Raw genomic sequence first — 14387 nt, 5'->3', positions numbered from 1 at the left:
TTGATGTGGCTGAAACTCGTGGTGGAATTGATTTGTATAAAACTTCCTTTGGTTTAAATCCCTGCAGGGTGCACTTTAAATCCCATAACTCAGATCAAAACTACCAACTACAGACCGGGCAAAACCACAAGTTTTGATTGATACGCAGCCATAAAGCAAACTTCAGCCAGACCGTGTTTTGCTGTCTCTGTGCGGGAACCTATGCTCCAGCGAAACCCTTGCCCGGGGTCTCTGCACACGCGAGTCCCTGTGCCGATGGCGCAAGGCAGGATGCTTCCCAGCGGGCTCCCAGCTCCGCCGGCACCGGAGCGCCTGGAGTAGCATCTCTTCTCCTTGAGACTTGACACCCGTGGACGGGCTCCTTTGTACTCCTGCCTCCGTCCAACTCCAGCACAACCCGCACCTTTCTCGTAGGAAAACTGAAGGTCTGATTCGCTGCCCGCGTACCATTCCCCCATTCCCCCTTTTCTTCCCCTTCAGCAGCCGCAACCCCGCAGCTCGCTGGAGCGGGCTCATCAGCCAGGCTTCGGCTCGGCGGTTGTTCCGCAAAACCACTCGGGAGGCTGCACCGACGAGCTCAGCGCTCCCAAACCGGCCGCCGCTGGCACCGGACCCGCCGCTACCCGCCGCCGAGTCCCCGCTCCCGGGCGGAGGGGGGCCGGGGGGGACGCCGCCCGCGGGAGGGAAGGTGCTGCCGGGGTCTGCGGCTGGGCGGTTTCGGGGTTTCGAGGGGGAAGGGGGGGGGGTGGGGGTGGTGGTCGTGTTCCTCCCCTGGCTCCCTCCCGCCGCTGCCCCTCCCGGCGGTGAGGCGGGGCCGCCCCGCCCCGCCGGCGGCTCCCGCGGCCGCGCATTGTGCATCGCGCCGCTGCCCCGGGCGGCAGCGCCGGTCCCGGCCCCTCTCCCTCTCCGCTGCGGGGCCGGCGGATACTCCCTCCCCCTCTCCTCCTCCTCCTCCTCCTCCTCCCCTTCCACCCTCCTGAGGCGGGCCTCCGGCTCCTTCCCGCGGCGGCCGGGGTCGCGCACGGTGAGTGGGGGGCGGCTGCGGCGGGGGCAGACGCGCACCCCCGGCGGTTCGGTCTGGGGGAACCGGGCGCTGCGCCTGGGTCCGCGCCCAGCCCGGGGGAAGGGAAAGCGGGTCTGTCCCTGCGTGTCCCCCCCGCCGCGGGGGGGCACGGCGCCTGCGGGGGGTGGGGGGGCCTGGGGAGCGGCGGCGGGGACCCCCCTCTTGGCACCCAGGGGCCGTGGGGCGGCGGGGGGCCGTGTTGAGGGAGGGGAGGCGGCAGAGGAGCGGCGCCCGTGGTCCGAGGTGGGCTCCCGGCTCTGCCTATTCCCGTGAAGGGCGATGGAATAAGGCGCCTTGTAGCCGTTGGGGTGATTTCTGTTGATTCTAGACTTCGGGCTGGCAGGTTTTTGCACACCGGGTGAATATTAAATTCGTGTTTGTGCAGACGCTCATCTCCTTTTTTTACAGTCTGAAATAGCTATCTCAGGTAACTGGAGTTGACTCTAAATGTGATTCCTGTGGGTTGACTGCCGTAAGCCTTATTTACGCAAGTAAGAGCTATATGCATGAGTAAGAATTCTTTTTTTTTTTTTTTTTTTTTTTTTGTAGAATGATTTTGCATGTTTCCACCCCAAAGCGTATGGTCTCTGATGGCTTTTGTAGAAGGTGGGCTTGCCCGGTTCAATTTTTGTCTGCGTGCGTGCAGTCGCTGTTAATTTTGGCAGCTCGTAAGTGGTCATTGGTGAAGGTCCGGTGTCTTCGTTTTCTTCAAGAATACGTTAAGTTGGATGTGTGCCGGCGTTTTAGCATTGTAGAAGCAACAAGAGAGGCAGCCTTAGGAAAAGGATCGAGGAAATGATTTAGCTTTTCTAATGTTCATCACTTCCAGCCAGCATACTTTTAAACATTTCATTTTAAATTGCAGGAAACAATCAGTTTTTGCATTTACCAGCATGTTGATTAATAATGGAAAGATGGGTCTAAACTAAATTTTGGTGCTTCATTTAAGATAAATGCTTTTCATTTCTCTTGTCTCGCACACCTATTAGCTTTTAGGAAAAAGAAGACTATTAGGTGATGATTAGGCAGCCTTCTTTCAATTTGAATAAAAGGAATAGTTCGATACAGGCCAGCTGTAGCATAATGGGTACGCTTGGCATCTAGTGCATAGTTGGATGTAGAGCTGTGGTACCGCCCAGCAAAACTGTTCTTTGTTCATAACTTCTTCCATCGCCAAAGCTATGTGTATCTAAAACTTAGTTCTGGGAGTAGGATGAATTCTGCGTATAACCCTAGTTTTCTCTACGATAGTCTATTAATACGTGACTTACTATGAAACGTGTATTGACAGGGATTTCATATTTATAATATACACCATTGATTGAATGACTTAATGCTTCATCTTTCTTTTTCTCATTAATAATCCAATTAGGGGAAGACTCTGGAAGGAATATGGAATTAAGACACGTTCCCAGTGGATACGCAGTAAAAAGACACTGCAAAGCAGACAGAGTAAGAGGACTTTCCAAAAGTACTCATCACCCAAGACAGAGCCAGATTTTAAGCACTTCTAGGCCTGTGTTTAGGCTCCAGAGTAAATTGCTAGATTTTCGAGTCTTTCTTTTCAGTTCGCAAACTTCTGTATCCAGAGTTCTTTGGGGGACCTCCGTGTAAGCCAAGTTTTGAGTCTTCAACACTTAAGAAAATCAAGCCCCAAGCACTTCAAAAAATCTGGTCCTTGCATTACAGTCATACCTCCCCCCATTTCTATTCTAAAGGCATTTCCTTTTGATTTTTATGACAGATAGAATTATAGTTATAAAAAGTGGCCACAATGAAGAAAGCCAGTAAAATTGCTTTAATTGTTGGGGTTTTTTTAATGTAAATGCCAGTGGGATTAATGAACAGCTCCATAAATACATGTGATAAAATGCACAATTGGTAATAGAACTGTAAGTGGTACTTAATCTTTGAACAAAAATAACAGGTAATGGCTAAAAATAGTATTTCCCGTTTCAACAATAGAGTTAAATATTGTAATGGATATTAACTGCAACAAGGTAGATTGGTCCAGAGCTGGAGGCTCTGACCATTCGTAGCCACTGACCTTCTGGCCTACTTCTTTATTTTTTCCTTCAAAGTATCACTCTTGCATGTGTGTTTGGTAATAAACCACAAATGCAAACTAAAAAGCTGTTCTTTAAGGGAAAATCGGTGCTTTTTTGCTACGCAGTAGTGGCACTATAATTTTTAGAATGCATTCTGATTTTGTGTAGCTCAGCGCAAGCTGCTGAGCTGTATTCAGGTTGTGCCTGGATTTACCAAAGCGGTTGGTCCCGCACATGGACAAGAGCATCCTTGCACCAGAAAGGAAACAATTAGGTCTGGGTCTTATCTTTTAACAGTGTTTGAAACATTTCAACATCACTGCTGGATAAATGCCTTCATATTAAGGTCAATGAAAAATATGCCTCTCCAATAGCTCTGGCCACAGCCTCTCGAGGAGCTGTTGAATTATGAGAGCTTGTAATTATCTGCCTACATCTGTGTCCCGGGACTCATTGACACTGAGGACAAAGAAGAGAAGAAAATGACAAATGCTTGTCCAGAAGCATGTCCTCTCGATGGCATTTGCTTTCCCTCTGGTTTCTTAGGATAAGACTGGCGAGTTTGGGGTGTGGAGAAAAAGGCGATTAATTAGCTAGTGCATCTCTAGCCCTTGGAAGACGGAAAATACTGTATGGGGATGATTTGAATTAAGTGCTGTTATTCCCCGCTATTAAAGAAATTGCTTGCCTGCTCTGTGTTTCGTGTTGGAGTCGTAGGCGACCTTAAAGCATTATTTAAACTGTGGTTTAGGTCTCTTTAAGCAGAAGGGCCAGGGAAAGTCTTTCAATAGGGGGGGAAAAAAAGTAGGTAAAGATTTTCTTGTTTAAGCCTTCTGTTTAGCAGCTGCAAATCTGTGTGTATGGGAGGGAGGAAAAGGGAGTCGAATGGAGCCGAGCGAGGAGCTGTGGTGTGAGGTAAAATTCTGATATTGTTCTCTCATGCCACCCCGCTAATACATTTGCATTTAAAATTTCCAGGCGAGCCAAACTGTAGGACCAGTGCAGAATGCTAAATGCAACCTGACAGCTGACTTGGAAAATGCCACATAACGATGCCGGGCATTCCCTTGCTCGGACAATTGAGCTGAAGATTGTTTCTTGTAGTGATTATGGATCTGAAGCAGAGACAGGTGCAGAAAAAAAACGGGACATCATTGAAAGATGTTTACTTTTTGTCACATTACCCTGTGACTGCTGGAAGACTCACAGGAACTGTAAACCCCAAATCCCTCCCTGCCCTTCAGCTAGCCACAATATACTCCTTTGTGGCGCTCAGGCTGAAATTCAATCTGCCTGGGAGGCTGACGAGTGGTTCGGGGCACAGTTGTGATCCGAAAGATATTGGGTATCACCAGGGAGGTACGTACCCTTTGTGCCGCTTGTGCGAGCAGACGAAGCAGCAGGTCTTTTGGGGAAACTTGGTGATGCAGCTCCTGTATAAGAGTGAAACGTATTTATGCTCAGTGGCGGCATGATGTAGAAGCCAGGGTGGTGACAACTGAGGAAAAAACATGAAAGGCATCAGAAGAGCTCAGTGCATTATACCTTTTCATGTGTAAAACTTGGGTGTCTGCAGTTATTGGCAATGAACTCTGCCTCTGCAGACAGTCCAACGGTGCAGAACAATCTAAGGAGACTGAGGGATGGAAAAGGGAAAAGAAGATGAACGGTAGGTTAAAGTGTGTATTGGGTGTGAAAGAGCACAGGCAAAGTCCCAGGGCTGAAACAAACCGAGGGCCTGCAGTCGGGCACGGCTGCTGCAGTGACGCAGTAGTACAGGGCAGCTCAGTTGTCCGTGATATCCTGGTTATGAATGGAAGAATAACAGGCTTTACATGGGCAGTGTGGATGCATCTGCCTCCCTGCCTTAAATGTAGGACACCTGCCCTTTGAAAGTTTGAAAGGGAAGGGAAAGAGCTGGTGAGGAGAGCAAAGGGACTGATTTCTGAGGAATGATTAAAAATGCTTAATGTCACCAGATTATCTAAGAAGCAGAGATACCAGCAATTTCAAGTGTGGGTACTCAAGACGTAGCCACGTAACCTTTGCAAGACTTAATGGGCTGCAATAGAGAAGGTGACTTGAACATCAAGAAAACCTTCTTGATGGAATGAAGGTAAATAATCTTCCATGAAAAATGCCGGTAGCGTTGTTGATGGCGGCTTTTGTAAAGCTCGTAGAGAGCCCTGGAAAATGTTCTGCAGGGCTGGCAGCTCAGGGTCACACCTCCCCTGGCTGAACTGTGTCTGCGGATTAGGATGGAGGTTTTAGAAACAAGGCTCTTCAGTTAGCAGGCCAGCTCCTCTGCTTGGAGTCAGCTTCTCAACTCCCCTGTGTGGCCTGCTGGAAGGGACGGAGTCATGCTCTGCTAGCTTGGATTAGATGCTGACGGGGAGGGAAACGAATTAATAGATCTTATTCCATCTTTAACTCATAGGAGCCCGTGAGCCAGGAAAATACGAACGCTTACCTTGCTGGCAGCTGAAATGCATGCCATTATTCTGTAAAACAAATGTTGTAGCGTCTCCTATGTTGTTCTGGTCACGCGGTGAGGGAGGATGTGATGGAAGACACTTTTCCTGTGGTGAGCACAGCAGGCCGGGCTAGAAATATTTCTCGGTTTATGTTATCTCTGTTATTTTGTGTCCTTGGGTCCATGTTGAATTCTCCTTTTGAGGAAAAGTTAGAATGCAACAGGCTCAGGGTGTTTTCCTGCTTCAAGTTCCAGCCATTATCGGCAAAAAAATCCAAAGGATATTTTTGGACAGTAGGTACCTCTTCCTTTGCTGACTCCTGTAATAGACACAACATTGCATACTTACTGAAATGTGAACAGCAACTTCAAAGGGGTGAGCAGCTCTGCTGAAGTCGCAGGCAATGCCCAAACAGATTAGAAGGGCCGAGGGCCGTGATCCAAAATGCTCCACAGTCAGGGAAGAGTCTGCTGCTTTGGGTCAGCTCCAGCAGTTCTTCAGTCCAAGATCTCATGTTTGCTTATGTTTGGATTTAATCAATTTATTTCGGTTTAAGCTGTCTTTTACAATGCGATCCAAGAATGTAAAGAGGTTGCAATTTTGAACTTAATTAGTTTCATCGTATTACTGTACCCTACTGATTATTGTCCTGTTCCTCTCCTCAGATTTGAGGTGGGTCAGTTCATAAAAAGTCTGATTAAAAAGACCACTGAATAGTATGACGTATGATAGTACAATAACGTGTCTCTCCCGTGTGGTTTGATGTCCTAACATGTAATCTTTCTTCCGCTGGATTGCTTGTTGTATCCCAGAATAAACCAGAGTTTATGTAAATTAGGCATGGTCTTACTGCAGAACAGGTGCTCCAAGATGGTATGTTGTTGCTAGATAGGGAGGAATATTTTTATTCTGATTCGTAGTGGCTGCTTTAAAAATTGGAGGCAGCTTGACTGTCTTCAGCATGAATGGTTTATTGGACGGTAGGCATGGAAAACATTGACAAACGTTTACAACGCTGACTTAAGGATGACTCTCCTTTGATTAAGTGTAACTTGAGTCCCAAAATTTCTTCATCTGGTGACTTGGTACTAGGTTCTTACTTTCTGTGTTGTCCATTTGAAGTGGAAAGTCAGAAGAAAAGAAGCTATGAAATTTTGTTGTCTTGATTGCAAAGGACATTAGAACACTGAGAGAAGTTAAGCATTCTTCCAGAAACTGCATTAACCCAGCTTGGATGTGCTCATCTGGCCCCTCCATAAGCCAGTACTGCTGGTTTTCTTTTCGCCACTATATCAATCTTCTGTAAAATATTCTGTTAAGGTTCTCTCCAAGAAGAATGGAGGGCCACTCCTTTTCCTTTGATTAACTACTTATATCCTGATCTAGAGAAATACCAGCAAACTGGTTGAATTTGGCAATTTTCATTGATTCCAATGAGTAAATTAAGTTTGCATCTAGTTGTCCCTGTAAGCAGAACACCCACTGTTGGCTGCGTTAGTTCATAGATATGACTTGGGCTTACAGTATCAATTACTTTTTAAAGTAAGGCACTAAGGATTACACACAGAGAGTCTCGATTGACTCCTGAGCGCTCCACTGGTGGTTAGTGGTCATGGTTTTGCTTGTTTGTTTTGCTGGGGTTTGCGGTGGGGTTTTCTTGTTTGTTTTATTTAAATTTATTTTAATTTTTTGCTTTGGAGGACTAGGCCAAAGCCACTGTCAGCAGGTTATGAGATTTAACAGATGATTGGGTTGGCTTGGCATAACAAAACCTCTACTCCTAAATAAAGCTTTGTCCCTTGTATAAGTTACCCTGTCGTGTATCCTATGTGAGGTCTGAATCAGTCCAATTCAAAGTGCCAGGAAAAAGACATTCTTGTGGTAATTCTGGCATCTCTGAAGATAGAAAGTATTGGAAAATTTGAGAGAGCTTGTTCTTATAAAATACCCAAGCCAATTTTGTATAACTGAGAAGCAGCTTGGAAAGTTCAGATAAGAAGCCAGATGTTGGCCCAAACTTGTGAGATTTGCTTGCGTGGATCAAGTCTGGCTTTACAGCATGCTTCCCAAATTAATTCTGTAATGTTTAATTCCAGCATGAGTCGATTTTCCATTTTATTCTGCATGACTTCTGCTCATTTGTCATTATTAAACAATTTCCTGGAGATATTCAGGCTTAAGTATGTGTTTGTATGACTACCAGAATTGTCTGCAGTTACACAGACAGCACAGAAAATATTAATGCAGGTTAGAAGATAAATTTTTCCCATCTACAGCACTGTGTAGACCTTGTTACAGTCATCAAGCATTTCTCAAAGTTTACCAGAAGATTTAATTTGAAGAATGGTCTCAGCTAGGAGCAGATGCAAGGTTTATGCTTAGCATACTCCTGTGTCGTAAATTCCTCTTCCTTTTGCTGTTTTTAGGGTCAAGTTTTTAGCATTGATAATATGCTGCTGGCATCCTTCCTTTTTACTCTTTTGCTGGGAAAAGAGTATCCAAAAGAATATTTATTAGCTGATTTAAATTCAATTAACTTCATTTCCCTTTCATGGAGTTTTTAACAATGTTTAATGAGAGATGCAACTGAATTGCACAGCTATTATTTCCCCCTGAACACATCGAGGTCTTTCTTGAATTCCCATGAAGGTTTCTTGATCATTCACATTTTAATCCCGGCCCTCATAATTATTTTGTAGCATATGGAACGTTCTGTAGATGCTAATTCTGGTAGCCTTTGCCATGCTTTTTTAACAAATAGTTCCAGTCCCTCGTTTATCTGCCTTAGGATCTACTGTTTATTGGTGACTTGGGTTTTCTTCTGCCTTAAAACCCTTGGGTTAAGGAGCTAAGACCACCCTGTGCTAGGCAGAGTACGAACACAAAACAAAGTGCAGTCCCTGCCCTGCACATTAACGCTTTGTTCTATGACTACATGAGGGCGATTCCTCTTAACTGATCCGTACTGAGACCTCTCCAGACTCTCAGTTGCCACTTTAGCAGCTTTTAGATATCCTAGAAGGTAAATCTCCAGCTTAGGGAGAAAACAACTTAAAACTGAGCACCACTACTGCAGAAACAAGCCTTGTGCTTGATGGAAGCTGTAAAGAATTTAAGTTTATAAAGCCTGCCTTTCATCTGTGTGCTCGGGCAAAAATATGATGCACTTTCCTCTCTTCTTTGCCTTGCTTTTCCTCTCATTCGAGCAAATGGGCTGATGAATGCTTAGGCAAAATGTGCCCCTCCTGTTGTCTGTCTTGTTTGCTGGCTTCTTTCAACCGCTTCTCTATTTAGTGTTAAACAACAGGAGATGAAAATCACAACTAAAAATGAAGATTTTCTGTTATCGCGTAATCCTGTGAAAAAGGATGTTCTGCTTCCCCCAGAAATGGTTGAATTGCAGAGGATCCTTGTTAGCCCTAAAATGTGTGATGGCAAGAAGAATGATAAAAGCCCGTTGAAATTAGAAGTCGTTGCACTGCTGAGCGCAAACTACTGTATGTGGATCACTCGGTACCCTTTGAAGACTTTAGCCCGGAGGGTGATTTTTGTAGGCGGCAGAGATTCAGAGGCAGAGCCTGGGGAAGTCAGAGCGCCATTAACTGAACTAGACTCTTTTCTAAGCGTTCCTTGGTTTTCCTTTGGTTTTCCATACAGGCGCTCATACGTACAGAGACATATGTAGATACACACACAGACGCACGATGTTTAACAGACGGAGCATGAAGGTGGATCTGCTGCTCCGAAAACAGTGACCACCACTCTGCAGGTTTTGTGGTGTGTCCTCCCTGGTGCCCCCTGTAACCTTGTTCGGGGAATTAAATGGAATGTGACTCCCAGAAAGACACATTGGGTATCTAGATGTTGCCTTTCTGTCATTGACACAGCTGGTGGAAAAAGTGCATGAGGCTTGCCGTTATTTTGATCCAGGAGAAGGCATGACCAGAAGACCCTGGGTGGCTTCTGTGTGGTGATGCCATCACCAGCAGGCGCTAGGAAGGATGGACGCGGCTTTACGCTGCTAGGTCATATCCTTTAAGGCTCTTTGCTTCATGCTGTCATGCAGAATGTGAGGAATGCTACGTGCAGTGAAACAGCTGACACACCTATTGGAATTCCTACTCTTTCAACCTGAGCTTTCCAAAGCCTGATGAGATATTTCTGGCAGAATCCTGAAGAGCTCAGAATGGCTTTCTATCCACAAGTCCTACCAAGCAGTATTTACATAACATGGGGCAGGATCCCCTGTGGTTTGATCTTTGTGTATGACCCAACTCTCTACAACTGTACGATCCCATACAAAGTCTAGAGGCGTTTTGTGGTTTCGGATGGCCACGGGGATTAGGAGGACCCCTCCTGGGGGTGCGTGGGCAGCTTAGGCAACACTGCTGCTGCTTTGGCTGGCCCCAGCAGCTCCGTGCACACGTTCAGAGATCCCAGATAGAAGCAAATAAAAGCAATTTGCTTACGTTCCCCCCCACTGCCTTTTATTTTTAAAAATTTCTGCATTTGCTGTGTTCCACAGTCTCTTGGCTGTCTTTACAAATGAGACAGTAATGGAGCAGATTTATTAAGCTGATTGATTAAAGAACAGGGAATAACAGTGGGTTTAGTGGAATTGGAAGACAGTTCTGACCTCTGAGGAACACAGAATGGTGTGCTGGAATAAAGCTGAAAGATGGTGGTGCCCTTGGTCAGCGTCCCCAAAGTCATGGGAAATTTGAGAAACTCACTTTGCTTACGTTTTAAAAACACCTTGTTGTTTTGCTGACTCTACAGCAAAACCCCCATCTTCCTCCTTGGAAACAAAGTACAAAACCTTTAGGACATGATGCATGTCCCTCTCGGGCCAACGCTTGGTTTAGTACTTAATTTATCATGTTTTTTACTGACCGAGAGGAAGTCAAATGGGTTGTGGTGCTTTGGGTGGTGGCAGGAGGTGTCTGGGAATGGTGAGTCCGGTGCTGTTGCAAACACGTCTCGGTGCTCATGGCTTGCTTTGTAGCTGCTGAGTAGGGTGTGATGAGCCAGGGCTTATGCTGTCGTGTTACGGAGTTGGGTGAATTCTGGGAGAGCACTCGAGTAAGAAATCTAAGTGCAGGGTTTATGTGGACAAGTGTGGAGAAGCCGAGTAATGCCTGTGCATTTAGAGCAGCTAAAGGTATCGATTCATTTTGCGTTGAGTTTTTAGGTATGAACGCGATCTATAAGCAGCACCACGTGCCCTTTTCCTTGGGGCTTTTCCATGCGAACGGTACTATCTCACGTGGTAGCTGATGCCTGCAGCGCTGACAGCCAAGTCTTGTGTGCTGTCCTGTTTCTCATTCCTCCTTCTTCCCCACCCCCTCTGATTACTTTTCAGTTTCTTCTATTTAAGAACTGTAAATTACTAGAGTAAACCTGTTACTCTCGGGGGTTGTGTTTATCTGTTGCTGATTTTACTGAATGGAGCTGTGCAACTGCCTAAAAGATTAAGACCACGTGAATTAGGGTACTAGGTCATGTTGGGGGCTTTTACTTTCTACTAAGTGGAAGAGCAAATATTGCAAACTTGAAGAAATACAAGGGAAATATTTACTGCAGCCTCTATGCATGGAATAACTTGAGGGGAGGATACAAATTCGCCAGCCCGGCTGTACCTCGGTACAGTGAAAGGCAGGGCAGCTCCCTGGTACCTAAGTGGAAGATGGATGGATGTTCGGCACGGCACTGCTTGATGCAGCTGAGACCTTGTGCCTTGTCCTAGCAAGGCTGTGCAACGGGGGACAGCGGCAGCAGGGAACGAGGACAGAAAGGAAATGACCACCTAGTTTTCTCTCCTCCCTTCCAGTAAAACCTGGGCCATGTGAAGTCACCCTGAAGCTAAAGCAGTTTAAAAACTCACCGAGTCAAGCCACCGCCCTTGCCGGAGAGTAGAAATCTGGTCTTCGTTTCAGCTAATTCTGGTTCAGCTACCAAAACCCCTTTGTATTCGGCCCTTAGGGTGATATTCTAGCTGTTTATTTTAAAGAGTCAGTGTGGCTAGTGCCTTCTTGGGGGAAGAGCCTTCCTCTTACGGGGAGGGGATACCAAGCCTGGAGAGTCCTCTGGTTCCACAGAGGACATTTATATTCAAATAGAAATGAGAAGAGCATTTTCCTGAACCGAAAATCCCCATCTCTGGTGTGCTTGCCGGCTGACTGCTGCAGCATCTTATTTGCTGTGCTCTCATGGCCCCCTGTCAGTGTTCTCCGCTGTCGCGTTTCATTGTATGTTTTCTGTTAACACAAAGGCATCTGTGTTAATCTCTCATTTTCCAGGCGATTCAGCGTTCTCTTCCAGCCTCTGGCCGCCTCCTTTTTCTCAGCTTTTTCCCAAGGTGGAAGTTAAACTTGGTAAAAATATGTATAAGGGGGGATTGACCCAAGTTCTCAAGATATTAAAATTACTGCAAAAGGGAACCAAATGGGCCTATGCCCTTCTTTATTTCTGTTTGGGTTTGTTGTGTTTGTTTTTTTTTAATAATAAAGTCAGATCCAGGGCAGCCTGTAAGTCTCCGTGACCGTAGTAAGTCAGGCAAGGTAAGAGGGGCTCTCGCATTTCTTTATTTAGCAAAACCTGTAGGCTTTTGGCCAAATCCCACAACCTTAGAAAGGCAGCAGAGTATTTCAGCTCTTGAAGGCCTGCCTGCAGGCTGCTCCATCGTTGAAGAAAATGCACTGTGGGGGCTGTGGGGAAGGGAGCCTTCCCTTGTGTTAGATTTTGGTTTTCACCTTTAAGAGTCATTTTTGTTCATGTTATTTTTTTTTTCCACTTATTTGAGCATCACTATCATATCAGAAATTTTTCTTCTCCTGCCCTTTAATTAACAGATGAGAGCTACCAAACATCATCCCGCAAATACTTCAACAAAACCAGGGCATTCCTGGGTATACATAAACTAAAAAAACCGAAGGAAAAAACCCAGGATTTTATAGCAGTCATATAATATTAATAGTAGGCTTCTTCTGAGGCTTCAGAATTAATTTCGAGGCAGGGAAGTAATTTTTTAATTACCTTTAAATAAAGCGCTGAGGAGTATAAAAAGCTGCGTTGGCTCTGCGTGGGGAATGGAGCAGCAACAACCCAGACCATCTTTCCTTGGGGACCACTGCATTGTAGTTATCTCGGTGAGGTCTTCAGTATTCAGAATCGGATACCAACGCTGTGTGAAACAAATGGGGTCCGCCAGCCTTTTGTGGCGTCTTGTAAAAGCCTTTTTCTCCCTCACAGTTTGAAAACGAAGGGAAACAGGGAGGAATTTTTTGAGTCGTCTGGCTTGCTGCTATGAGATTATGTGGAAATGCTTTAGCTGCTCTTTAGTTACCCATGAATGATTGTGCTGAGAACATATCCTGAGAGAACATATGCTTCTGCTTTTGCTTATGCTTAATTATCTTTTTTGTGCGGCTTTCCCACAGCACCTACCTCAGTCAGATTTTGGTCTGTGAGTCTGTGACTGAGGCTCCACAGCTTGAGAATAATGCAAAAATACCCCAACAAATAATAATTCAAAAAAGCCTTAAATGCAACTGCTTTTATGCTATTTTGTAGGTGGACCCTGCTTGATAAAGCTTGGAGGAAAAATTTTCAGACTTGTAGTTAATTTTTATTGAGGTGTGATTGCCCTTGAAGCTTGGAGAGAGTTTTCCCCGAGTAAGAAGCCTGAGAAACGACGCTTAGGCTTGTGCAGTCTCTCGAGCAGCTTTCAGGTTTGGGGTTTGATTCTTGGGGGTTTCCCCTTCTTCGTTCTCTTAGTGTCTGCACCCTTGGCAACTTTCCAGCATTGTTCTCCGACCTGCTGTGAAGGAGTGGAGGAGCGGTGCTCTCTTACCGCTAATTCAGCAGAGATCGAGCGATAACGTTTGGTAAAGGTTAGAGATGCCGGCTGAGGATAGGTTCAGTCACCCAGCCGGCCACGTGCCTCAGCTTGTGGTTCCTCCCCGTCGTATGTACCTGTTTCTTAACCAGTGAAGGTAAGCGTTACCAAAGCTGGCCATCGCTCTTCAGGTTCTCTCTTCTGATTTGCACTTTTTTCTTTTTGCCTTTTTTTTTCCATAAGTGGAATGACTGATGCTACAGTGTAAATACTGTGGCACTGGCAAAAGCCTCTTCTCTCTCTCTTCATTAGAAGTGTTATGCATGTGTTTCTGCCTCTGTATAATGCAGAACAGTGGCAAACAAGACTCCAGGTAAATTCATCCTCAAAGCAATTACCAGGTGGTGTCGTCCACCAGCACAAATTTGACAAGCTCCACAATATTCCTTGATATCCACATTCTTCCTTCTCTTTGGTTATCGCCTACTTTTGCTGTTGGAATGCAGAGTTTTCATAAGATTTCCCAAAGTTTGATTTCATGTGTAGCAAGATCTTCTGGTTGGGTTGTGCTGCTGGATCTGAAATCTAAATCGTGTTGCGCTCCAGCTACTTGTGATACTGGATCTCCCGTGTTTCCTTTGTTTTCATGGAAGCGTGAAAATCCTCCAACCATATAGTCTTTTGTTGAAGAACTAGTTTTGTTCAGGTTTTAAATGACTTCTTCTACTTGCATAGGGTTGTTACCTGCTTACAAAAGGGTTGTGGAAATAGCGTTTAAAAAGTTCATAGGTTTGCGTTCTTCTTGCACCAGCAGAAAATTGCACTGAGCACTTTACTGGATGACTCAGATAAGGCACAGCAAAGACGCTGCACTGCCATCCGCTTTGCAAACTGCTGCTTCCAGTTAAAATCTGGAGAGGCCCCCTTTGCCCCAGCTCTTTGGTACTGCCCCTCTGCCAGCAATT

The 14387-nt window shown here is 45.6% G+C and overlaps 1 protein-coding gene across 7 annotated transcripts in view; it reads left to right on the top strand.

Moving 5' to 3' along the window:
* The first annotated feature begins 805 nt into the window (after positions 1-805).
* The window catches only part of PRR5 (proline rich 5), a 98844-nt gene continuing 85262 nt past the window's right edge, over positions 806-14387 (top strand). The window contains exons 1-2 of one of the 7 annotated variants that reach the window (XM_074590749.1): positions 806-1024; positions 1472-1490. The gene's annotated coding sequence lies outside the window, so the exon portion shown is untranslated. Of the gene's footprint in view, positions 1025-1471; positions 1574-14387 lie in introns of all 7 variants that reach the window. The other 6 variants (XM_074590736.1, XM_074590743.1, XM_074590695.1 and 3 more) reach the window with 6 other exon arrangements.

This window comes from Larus michahellis, chromosome 1 (genome assembly GCF_964199755.1).
Source record: "Larus michahellis chromosome 1, bLarMic1.1, whole genome shotgun sequence".
In the NCBI taxonomy this organism is placed as follows: Eukaryota; Metazoa; Chordata; class Aves; order Charadriiformes; family Laridae; genus Larus; species Larus michahellis.
Note: the sequence above shows the minus strand (reverse complement) of the source record. Positions and strands in the feature narration are given on the sequence as shown.